Source organism: Pinus tabuliformis, chromosome 9 (assembly GCF_031772625.1).
Source record: "Pinus tabuliformis cultivar Carrire ecotype Pingquan chromosome 9, CPIR1, whole genome shotgun sequence".
Classification (NCBI taxonomy): domain Eukaryota; kingdom Viridiplantae; phylum Streptophyta; class Pinopsida; order Pinales; family Pinaceae; genus Pinus; species Pinus tabuliformis.
Genome location: NC_142307.1, coordinates 1,297,370,015 through 1,297,383,202, shown reverse-complemented (window position 1 = coordinate 1,297,383,202; position 13,188 = coordinate 1,297,370,015).

Below are 13,188 nucleotides of genomic sequence, written 5' to 3'. Positions count from 1 at the left end.
ATAGCAATCTGATTCTCTAACACCTGTCCCTGCTGAACTGAACATGCACTGACATGCAACTGAGTTAACTGATGTATTCTATAGTTGTATTATGAGTTAATAATTAAACTCATCATTAGTCTATTTGCAGTTAGACTAACTACAACTAGTTTAACCAAGTCAAACTGAACACAACTCCATCAACTCCACAATCAACTCCACCAAACTCAACTGATTGAGTTCTAATTGAAGTCATGCATGCAACAACTCAACTGACTCATAAGAAAAGCGTACTTCCTTCTGACAGCTGCATGGGCCACATCTATAGCTCAAACTGAAGTGCTCCAAGAGAATAAGATCAAGTTTATAGTCCAAATATTATTATGAGACAATAATATTTGACTTTTCTATTTTTGACAGCCAGTCTAAAAATAGACTTTTATCACTCATACTGTGATCACCCACACTGTGATCATCCACACTGTGGTCACCCACACTGTGATCACTCATACTGTGATCACCCATACTGTGATCATCCCTACTGGGATCAAAAATAGAACTTGCGCCATAATTTGCCTGCGGACCCACTTAGTGAAGGTGACTCTTTTCACTAAGCTCCATCATCTTGTTGCAATCTCAACACTCCCTCTCGACAAGATATGGATTATCAGCAACCCCTATACTGCCTCGGTGGTACTCGAATTTGCTCCTGGTGAGAGCCTTCGTCAGAATATCAGCATCATGATCCTCCATTAGAATGTATGAAAGCAACATGATTCTCTGCTGCACACAATCTCTGATATGATGGTACCTGATGTCAATATGCTTAGATCTATCATGAAATATAGGATTAGCCGAGAGTTTAATGCAACTTGGTTATCACAGTAAATCACAGTAGGATCCAAATGAGAACCGAACAAACCAACCAGGATCTTCCTCATCCATATAGCCTCGCATGCAGCCAAACTTGCTGCCATATACTCGGCCTCCGCTGAACTGAGTGCCACGGATCTCTGCTTCCTGCTGTACCAAGAAACTGTTGTCGATCCAATACTGAAGACCCCTCCTGATGTGCTCTTTTGTCCGTTGGGCTCCCTGCCCAATCTGCATCCATGAAGCCACATAGCTTCACGTCATCCTCATGTCTGTACCACAAACCATATCCCGATGTGCCTCTCAAGTAGCGCAATACATGATTGCCCGCCTTCCAGAAGAGCTTGGTAGGCTTAACCATAGCTTGTGAAAGCTGGTTAACTGCATAGCATATATCGGGTCGTGTATTGACCAAATACATCAGCGACCCCACCAACTATCGATAAACAGTGGCATCCACTTCTTCTCCCGAAGTGGCATCCTCCTTCCTCCAACCTCCAGGAAGAGGAGTATCAACAGGCTTACAGCCATGCATGTTGAACTTCTCCAGTATCTCCCGAGCATACTTTCCCTGAGAAACAAACAGTCCACCACTGCGCTGCCATATTTCCAATCCTAGGAAATAGTGAAGGAGGCCCAAGTCCTTCATCTCAAACTCTGTAGCAAGATCCTTCTTGCATGACAGTATCAACAGCTCATCACCCGTTAGAATCAAATCATCAACATACAGTACAATGATAAGCAACTTACCCTCCACCACAATCTGGTATAGGTTAGGATCCGCCTCGCTCTTGGAGAATCCAAGTCCTGTGAAATAGCTGTCTATCTGTGTGTACTAAGCACGTGGTGCTTGCTTCAACCCATACAGCGCTCTCTTGAGCCTGCACACATGCGACTCGCTGCTGAAGACCTCAAAGCCTTCGGGCTGCTCAATGTACACCTCCTCCTCAATGACCCCATTGAGGAACGCAGTCTTCACATCCATCTGATGAATGTGCCATCCCATCTGCGCTGAGAGAGCAAGAATCGTCCGTATGGAAGAATACCTTGCGACAGGTGCAAAGGTCTCCTCATAATCGATCCCCTCTATCTGTGAAAAGCCGTGGGCAACAAATCTTGCCTTGTACTTCTCCACACTCTCGTCAGCTGCCTGCTTGACCTTGTAGATCCATCTCGAACCTACCACTAATTTCCCTTCCAGTCTAGGAACAATCTCCCATGCACTGTTTCTGACAATAGAATCGTACTCTTCCACCATGGCATCTACCCATGCGGGATCCTCCACAGCTTCCTCGAAAGAGGATGGCTCAGTCACAACACACTTGCTCATCAGAGCCATGTATCCAGTGTACCGATCAGGTGACTGTCTCTGCCTGCGTTGGGCTGTAGGTGGTCCTACAACTTTCTCTGCATCTTGAGCCAGTCGCTTAGCTTCTGCCAAGCGCTTTCGCCCTCTGATGGTTGGTGCTGCATGAGTGGTCTCTTCCACTCCATGAACCTCATCCTGTGGCTGATCCACGTCCTGAAGCTCATCCTTAGGAACTAATAGCTCCTCATCTGCATGCAATTGTAGCTCCCTCTCAAGTGAACACTTCATGGCTTTCTCCTCCTGAAATTTTATATCCCGTCGCACAACATTTTTACCACTGTCTGGAAAATACACACGATAATTGTGGGGCGTATCAGTGTACCCCACAAATATCCCAACCTCTGCGGTCGACTCCAACTTCTTCCTGGCATCCTTCGTCACATGCATGTAAACGTTAGCACCAAAAATCCTCAGATGAGAAAGATTAGGCTTCTTACCAGAATAAGTCTCCTCGGGTGTACTCATGCCAAGTATCCTATGAGGACAACGGTTCTGCACATAAACTGTTGTATTGCATGCTTCCGCCCACAAGTGAAGGGGTAGGCCCTGATCATGCAACATTGCCCGTGCAGCACCCACAATCGTTCTGTTCTTCCGCTCAGCTACCCCATTCTGTTGTGGGTTATTGGGAGCTATGAGCTCTCTACGAATCCCTTCTGCCTTGCAGAAATCCTTGAACTCGTCCTAGATGTATTCACCACCATTATCGCTCCTAAGAGCCTTCACCTTCTTCCCCGACTCCTTCTCGACCAGTGCTTTGAATTCACAGAACTTTGAATATGTCTCTCTCTTCTTTAGCATGAAGAAGATCCAACACTTACGAGAGAAATCATCAACAAAAATCACATAATACCTGTGTTTTGCTGTCGAAGCAACTGAGAAAGGTCCACACACGTCTGTGTGAATTCTCTCAAGGATCGTCGTGGCGTGACTATCCTTCTCGTGAAAGGTGGCTTTCACAAACTTCCCCAAAGTACACCCCTTGCACTGATCTGACTGCGCAAGTGTGCCTTTAGGAAGCCCTGTAGTGATCTGCTGCAGTATCTTCAAGGCTCCATGGTGAAGGTGACCCAATCTCCTGTGCCACAACTCGCCATCATCCCGGCTCACTAATCCTTCTGCCTTGCCCACCATTGCTGCGCATCCATCTACATGCAACTGATAAAGGTTCCTCACTCGAACCCCTATCTTCCTGGTCTCACCAGTTGTCTTACTGCGCAGGAAAGCCTTTCCCTCGCTGAAAACAACATCATACCCCTTGTCTTCTAACATCGCCACTGAGATGAGATTCTTCTTCAATCCTGGAACATGCATGACTTCCTTCAATACGAAGGGTTTACCAGACTCCCTCTCAAAGGAAATGGTACCGATACCGGTCACACTGTATCTACCATCATCTCCCATCTCGATGTGCACTCCAAGATCTTTGTCCTCCAGATCAGAGAACAAATCTCTATCTCCCGTCATGTGAAAATATGCACCACTGTCCAAGAACCACATCGATCCCATCACACTTGAAACCAAGCATGCCATCAATGAGAATTCAAGCTCAAACTGTGAGGCTAGAGCCTCTCCTGCTGAAGATCCAGCACCCTGCTTGTTCTTCTTCTTTTGTGGACAATTAGTGGCATAATGTCCGTGCTGGTGACAGTGAAAACACTTCACCTTGGACATATCCTACTTCTTACCTTTCGCACCAGACTGAGAAGCTTTCTTGCTCTTCCCTTTCTTTGCTTTGGCAGCCAAAGCACAATTCTCTTCATCATCTCCCTTTGACAAAGATTCGTCCCTAGTACTCCGCCTGATCTCCTCCTGCACAAGATCTGACCATAGTCATTCCCATCCTGGAAATTTCTCCCAACCATTCACAGAGTCCTGATAGGAATGCCAACTCTTCGGAAGACCAAGGAGAGCCAAGCTCACCAAGTCCTCATCATCGACAGTAACCCCCACACTTCCCAGCTCATCTCGACACTGAGTGAACCTCGTGAGATACTTGGGTATACTGTCACCCTTCTCACATTTGATGTTTCTGAGTTTATCTTTGAGCGCCAGCTTCCTCTGATCGCTCTTGCTTTGGAATAATTATGTTAATGATTTCCACATCAAATATGGAGTAGCCTTTCCATGGAGGCTGGACACAATGTGATCCTTCATGCCCTCCAACAGAATCCTTCGACATTTTGCGGTCTTCTTTTGCCAAGCATCAGCTTGAGTAGCATTAGTAGGCTTTGGGACATCCGTCTCTATGAACTCCTTCAACCCGTTATCATCCAATACTGCCTCCATCCTGTCCTTCCATGCAATATCGTTTGAGCTACCCTCAAGAGCATACTCCAATCACAATCTGTTGAAAGACATTGCTGCGTTGTCACCAAGAAAACACTACTGCAAATTCGAATTCCACCAGCAACCAACTCAACCACCTCGGATCTAAGATTCGTGAGAACACAATATTTCTCGTATAGAGATTGACTTTATGGGCATTCACCGGATATCTCACCTTCCAAAGGAAGGATGAATCCAGAGGCTACTTGGCCTGATTACAGACTCTGCCTGAAGAAATAGAATGTAAACACTTCCTGAATAGTAGATCTGATGATCAACAGCTCTGATACCATGTAGAAATTTTGAATAATTTAACACATATTCAACCGAGATTATCCTGATCATGTACTATTGCGGAATACATACACAATACATAAGCTCCTCTACGTTGATCATCAATATAGCAGCATCAATAACAATAAAACATCAAGAGCATTCACACATTAACACAGTATGTAACCCAGGGAAAGCATCTCGCTAAAAACCCCAACTATCTATATGTTAATGATTGAGACCATGTAACATTACAAAGTACAATGCTTATCACAAGCAATCCAGTACCAGCTCCACCTGTTACACACAATACAGCTAAGATCTGATCTCCAAATCTATTCCACTGCTTGCCTACCTCCACTACTCAATACCTGCTCAAGAATGAATGAGAATGGTTTACCAAACTCGTATTTCACCTCCAAAGAATCACTCACACTGTGTAAGACGTGAGCAGAGGCTATAATACTGGGCAAATACATGAGAAAACTCATTGGCATACTCAATCCATTGATTGTGCAAGATCTGATGCACAACTATAGTCACAACTGATAGCAATATGATTCTCTAACACCTGTCCCTGCTGAACTGAACATGCACTGACATGCAACTGAGTTAACTGATGTATTCTATAGTTGTATTATGAGTTAATAATTAAACTCATCATTAGTCTATTTGTAGTTAGACTAACTACAACTAGTTTAACCAAGTCAAACTGAACACAACTCCATCAACTCCACCAAACTCAACTGATTGAGTTCTAACTGAAGTCATGCATGCAACAACTCAACTGACTCATAAGAAAAGCATACTTCCTTCTGACAGCTGCATGGGCCACATCTGTAGCTCAAACTGAAGTGCTCCAAGAGAATAAGATCAAGTTTATAGTCCAAATATTATTATGAGACAATAATATTTGACTTTTCTATTTTTGACAGCCAGTCTAAAAATAGACTTTGATCACTCATACTGTGATCACCCACACTGTGATCATCCACACTGTGGTCACCCACACTGTGATCACTCATACTGTGATCACCCATACTGTGATCATCCCTGCTGGGATCAAAAATAGAACTTGCGCCATAATTTTCCTGCGGGCCCACTTAGTGAAGGCGACTCTTTTCACTAAGCTCCATCATCTTGTTGCAATCTCAACAATTTGTTGACCAGGTAACATGCTGTCTCCACCACCTATGCCAAAAATTCTTGTCCTAACCCGGCACCACTGAGCATGCTTCTTGCCCTTTCCATCAATGTCTTGTTCATTTTTTCTACAACTCCATTTTTCTCAGGTGTATATGGAGTAGTCTTCTACCGTGCTATACCACACTTCCTATAGAATTCTTCAAATTCCTTACTGCAAAACTCTCCACCGTTATCTGTCCTCATAACCCTTATCTTCTTCTCTGTCTAGTTTTCCACCAGAGCTTTAAATTCTTTAAACCTGTCAAAGACTTTAGATTTCTTCTTAAGGACATATATCCATGTATTCCATGAGAATTCATCTATAAATTATACATAGTACACAGACTTACCAAGTGATAAAACCTTCACAGGTCCAAACACATCACTATGCACAAGCTCTAATATTTGTTTCGCCCTTTTACCACCAAAGGGAAAACTCACCTGATTCTACTTCCCATATACACAATTTTCACAGAAATCAAAATCCAAAGAGCTATTACTCATACCTTATACCATACCTTTACCATGAAGTATTCGAAGGCCCTTCTCTCCAATATGTCCAAGCCTTTGATGCCACAGCATGGTCTTCTCTCTAGATACCACTAGATTTTCTTCTCCACTTTCAGGAACCACAAAACTGTTGCACCCATCAACAATAGTGCTACCTTGTAGCTTGTACAGAGTTCCAGTCTGAACTCTCCACATCAATACCAGTGCTCCTTAAACCATCTTGCAGGTATCCTTCTCGAACACTGTTTTTACACCTGCATCATCCATCTTGCTTATGGATATCAGATTTCTGGCCAATGCAGGAATATGTAGAACACCCGGAAGTGTTCTAACCCTTCCACCTTGCAACTTCAACTTTACTTTTCTGCGACCAATGATTTTAGCCTTCCTATCATCCCCTAAGAAGACATCACCACCACTGTATTTCTCATACTCACAGAACCACTCTCTATGGGGAGTGAAGTGAAAGGATGCACCTGAGTCAATCAACCATGCCTCATGATCTACATGTGTACTTGAAGAAGCCAAGTACACATCCCCACCTTCATCTGAGGTGGTTTTCGCCTCTACAGAAGGAGAATCATCAGATCGCTTTCCTTTGCCAGGAGCTTTAGATTTACAGTCCCTTTTGTAGTGCCCTTCCTTTCCGCATTTCCAACAAACCACCTTTACAGGTTTTCCTGGAGATTTAGATCTCCCTCTAGATTTAGATCTCCCACTCAATGACTTATTTTTGTTTTTGTTCTAGGACCATCCTCGTACAGACAAGGCATCACCATTCTGGCTCTCCATATTTTTCCCTCTCATCTCCTCCGTTAGCAAGGATGAGACTCTTTCATCAAACTGCAAGGCAGTTGCATTGCTTCCTATTGCAAAAACTAGACTATCCCACGAATCTGGTAGAGAACACAACAAACTGATGCACTTATCTTCATCTGAAATTTTAATATCAACAGATAAAAACTGACTTACCACAGTATTAAATGCATTCATATGCTCTGTCACCAAGTCTCCATCTTTCATCCTTAGGTTATACAACTTTTTCCCTAGGAACAGTTTATTCACCAGAGACTTAGATTGGTACAAAGTCCCTAACTTGTCCCACAAAGCCTTCGCCATAGCTTCCCCTGATACATTCAGCAATACTAAATCCGAGACACACAATTGTATTATGCTCTTTTCCTTTCGATCCAACTTCTTCCATTCTTCATCGGACACACCCATTGGTTTAGTACCCAGATCTACCACGATCCACTTATCTTTATCCACCAGCAGATCCTCCATCTTGAGTTTCCACAACTCAAAACTCTGACCATTAAATTTCTTGATCTCTATCTTTCCACTACTCGCCATCTTCTTTCACCACCAGAATGGATCCTGCAGATCTCCCACTGAACAGGGTCTACCACAGACCCAAGCGAAACCCCTCAGCAACAAAGGCATCCCCTTGAAGCCAAAACATCTCTGATACCAAATGTAGGTTTTAACCCCATACAAAAATTACCTGCATACGAATTCTAAAAATAGAAAATAAACAAAGGCGAGAGCATAACACATAAAACAAATATACACAAATATGTTCCCCTAGATCCCAAAACCAGGACTACTAGCTTGATTTTTCATTATGTTCCTTTCATTGTTACAATACATATGTATACATGTCGAAGCATCCAATAACACGGACCAAAAAACCATCATGTCCAAAACCATGTGCGAAAACCATGCACAAAACCATAGGTAGGTCCGCCCAACCTAATATAGGGTCCAAAAAAAAAAAAAATTCCTCGGGGCGCTGCCCTGGACCCCGTAGAGGGGGGCTACCTGACCCCCTCAAACCCCCTGGACAAGGGGGGCTGCCACTCCCCCCCCTCCCCCCTCTGCGCAATCAACGCAACAAAGGGGGGGCTCCGCCCCCCCTTTAACCCCTTAGTTAACTAGGTAGGCTAGCTATGGAAAGAATATAACACAACCCAACACTTCCACTTTTGTGATCACATCATACCATTTCTAAAAAAAATCAATTCCTCCTTTAATTAATGCATGCATTCATTTCCATTGCCTCTTTGTATGTTTTGTTTATAATGATCCCAAGCCCTCCATTCTTCCAACGTTTGAGTGGTGTCATGTCAAAGTTTTATCTAATGCAAGTGTTGCCTCATTTGGTGTGTACCCAATCAATCTTTACTTAATTTCCTAAAAAGAAGGTGAAACAAAACAAGTTAGTTCACCAAAGTGACATTTTCACGTGAGATCAATAAATAAATTTAACTTAATTTACTTAAGGAGCATGAACCAAAATAATCCAAATTAAGATGTTATAAATTGCATGGGTTGAGAAAATCATGCTTCAATTTGGAAATCAATTTTAAATTTAGGCATTTAATAGAGCCACAAATTGTAAGGGACTTTAATATTATGTGTTGCCCATGGTGATGATGTACTTATAGAGAAAGTGCCTAGAATTACTTGTTAACATACATCCTAGAGAGTGAGGCTTAATTCAAAGTAGGGTTGGATCTTCAATCACATGAGTCTAGGATGCAAGGGAAAGATATAATTCTCACAAACCCTAATGCACCTGCTCAGATAGGGGACCAGTCATGAACCTAGGGGAATATGCTCTACAATGATTATCATCATGATGTCGTGTGATGCCGATGAGAATTCACCCCTAGAGGCATACGAATTAGGTTAAAACAGGAAGGAAACCTCTCTTTGGCCAATTTAGGGTTTCTCCCAAACCCTAGTATGGTCATCATAATGAAATCCAAATTGAATTCTTCTATGTCCACGCATAGTGCCTCCACTAATTGGTGATGTATACTATGGGAAGATAAGTTTTGAATTCATAGGGGGCTTGATTAATTTAAAATTTGATCATGTCCCTAGTGGTCTGAGGCAGAAAAAGGGAGCCCAAAATTTCAATATCCCAAAGCTTTTGGGTGTTGTTGTAACGACTACAACAGAAGGATATAATATGCGCATGTAATCAGCCATCTCCCATGTAGCTTCATCGGGCACAAAGTGCTTCCACTGAACTTTAACATGCTCTATTGCTCGGTTCCAAAGCATGAGTTGTTTTCATTGTAGGATGTAGTGTGGTTGTGGATGGAACTCTCCCTCTTATTCCACCTGCAATACAGACTAATCAATCACATGATCAACATCCTGCACATATCTATTAAGCAATGAAACATGGAAAACGTCATGGACTTTAACTGATAGCAGAAAATAAAGTATGTAGGCCACTGGTCCAATCCTCTCAAGGATCTCAAAATGCCCACAATAAAGAGGTTCCAACTTGTCACATGACCCAATCCTCAAGGATATCCTCTTGGGCTTGATGCACAAGTACACATTCTCCCCAACCTGAAACTCCTTGAATGCTCTATGTTGATCTGCATAGCTCTTATGCCTATATTGTGTTGCCTTCAAATTCCTTTGATAACATGTGTTTCTTGCTCCATCTCTACCAACATGTCCTGTCCAATTAGCACCATGTTCACTAGATACTCCAGCTAATAGGAGTATTACAACTCTGCCCATAAAGAGCCTCAAATGGACTCATCTTCAAGGATTCATGATACCCATTAGTATTAGCAAACTCCACCAGTGGAAGATACTCCTCCCACTTCCTCTGCTTATGCATGACATACATCCTCAACATGTCCTTAAGAATCATGTAACCCTCTTTGTCTGTCCATCTGTCTATGGATAATAAGTTGTACTGAAGGCTAAATTTGTCCCCAAGCCTACCTAATATAACCTGGAAGTGAACTTGACATCTCTATCTAATATAATTTTCTTGGGAACATCATGCAACCGCATTATCTCTCCGATGAAGATCTGAGCTACATCACTAGCTGAATTAGTAGACTTCACAACAATGAAGTGAGCTAGTTTGCTCAACCTATTGACCACATCCATGATGTAATCATGTTGCCTCAATGTCCTAGGAAATCCTATAATGAAGTCCATGGAAATGACCTCCCATTTCCATTAGGCAATAAGAATAGGCTGCAACAAACCAGTTGGATGCTTGCATTCATATTTTACCTATTGATAATCCAAACACTTCACAACAAACTCAGCCACCTATTTCTTCAAGTTCGTCCAATAGTATAACTTCTTAACAGTTGTCAAAATCTTCTGGTATCCTAGGTGGCCTAAATATGGATTGACATGAAACTCTATCAAGTTAAGCTTCTTCAATTTGATCCTATCTAGCACATAAATCTTGTTCCTAAATATGACCAAGCCATCTTCTGTGAGGTGATACTCCTCATCCTTATCACCCTCACCCTACTACTGCAATCTCTGCTTCAGTTGATGATACTTCTCATCATGTTTCCCTGCATTTAAGATATGCTCCTGTAAATTTATCCCATAAGAGATCATAACTAAAATATGATTCACCTATACTCTCCTACTAAGAGCATCAACAACTTGGTTCTCTTTTCCCTTGATGTACCTAATCTCAAAATCGAACTCACAGAGAGTATCCAACCATCTAGCTTGCCTTTTATTCAGATTAGTCTGGTCAAACAAGTACCTAAGTCCACTATGATCACTCATTAAGATGAACCTCCTACCAAGAAGATAATGTATCCACATCTTCAATGTATGAATGATTGTTTCTAACTCAAGATCATGAGTCACATAATTTTGCTTGTGCTCATTCAACTTCCTTGATTCATAGAAAACCACCTGCCCTTCCTACATCAAGACTCCACCAAGTCCTTCCCTGTAAGAATTTGTACAAACTACAAACACCTTATCAAGATTTTCAATCTTCAAAACCATAGAATTTGTAAGCAAATGCTTCAACTAATCAAAAATAGTTGTACACTTTCCATTCCATTCAAACTTCTTTCATTTCCTCCGAAAAGATGTAATAGGATATCCAATCTTAGATAAGTTCCTGGTGAACTGATAATAATAACCTACTAATCCCATGAATTATCTAAACTCATCCACATTCCTTGGAGTTGGCCACTCCATGATAGATTTAATATTTTCTAAATCCATTGTTGTCCCTTTTGTTAGTGCTCGAATCTGCCTCAGGCTGAGGAAGGCAAAAATCAAGGCAACATCAAACCAAGCTCAGCCTCGTAGCTAGCCCTACGAGGACAGGATAGGGCTCTCTCCAATAGATCTCGAGAAAATGAGCAATAGGATGCGAGATGACTTCAAACTGGAACTGATTTTAGGCTAGTAAATTGATAGAAAAAGGGTTTTTAATAAATGATTGGGTTTCTGGGCTGCATGGGGCAAAGACAGCAAGACCAAAGATTTAATCAAAAGCACAAATTACTCCATAAGGCAAGGTAGGCAAGAGCTTAAGCATCCAAATTGAAAATTATATGAAATGGAAGGACTGTTAAGAAAGCTGAAAGGGGCATTAATGTTTGAATCCCTTTCAGACAGAGGAAGAAACACAAAACATGAATGCTTCTCCAGGGCAAAGCAGTAAGCTGAATTTTACCCTTCTCACTCAGAAACATTCAAATTGAAAACCATTTATGAATGAAATGAAAAACATTACAAGATACATATGAAACAAAGAAAAACATATGCCAAATTTCAAGCCACAGGAATCTTATAAATCAAAGCTGTACTCTTCAATTAATCTCTGTCAAACAACTGTACAATAAAGCTCTCTGTTCTCCTCCACGCACCTCTCAGAACTCCCCCTTCTTTTTACAAATCATTTTTCAATACATTAAATAAACTATGAGAGGTGATAACTGATGGATGAAAATAAGGAGCCGTTTCACCTAAGATCATAAAAATAGGGAAAGTCTGCCCTAAAAAGGAGTAGCGTTACAATTTGTTTATTGATAACAAATGAACTGGCAAAACCTGTAGCTAAACTTTCTTAACTGCAACTGAAAACCAAAAATAGGCCAATCAATTTGATGGCTCTGCTGGGATAGTTATCTGCACTTCAATTTGGCTTCTAACTTTGATTGCCACATTACATTTACTATTTTCCAACCTCTGATGACCAATGAATGGGCAAAATCTGGAGCGTAGACCATCTGAAATGCAACTGAGATCAAAATAGGCAAATCGACCCTATTTCTCTGCTTATGGTTGATATTCTGCGTTTAATTTGGGTCTTTACTTTTACCTTTACCATTTGAAAACATCCTCTGTAACTTTAGGGGCGCTTTTATCAAATTATCGCTTCCAGCAGCTTTCCATACATAACTTTCGCTCATACATAGTGATGGTATGAGTAAAGGATATCTGTGGAACATATTTCATATGCCTGTCGAAGATTTCTATCTAGGTTTCCTCGGTCTCTTTCATTCTCTATGCAAAGGCTGCATGTCATACTTAGATCGGATTTGCTCATGCTCATACTCAGTCAATCGGTCAACCTCGTATTCTCCTTTATCAAACCTATCTTCAATAAGTACTGCACATTCACAAAGAAAGTCTCAACTGAATTGTAACCCCATGGGCAAACTCCATAGCCAAAACCAAGCATCCTACCAAAGTCGAATTGACAGCATATTACAGGCTCTGGTCCACATACTAAAGGAGCCTCACAAGCAGCCTAGCACAGAAGAGTGAAGCGGAACTAGCACCAAATACCCAATCAACGCCTGCCCTGTACTCATGAAAAAATGCGACTTGATGTTCCCCACCAAAGCATGTGATTT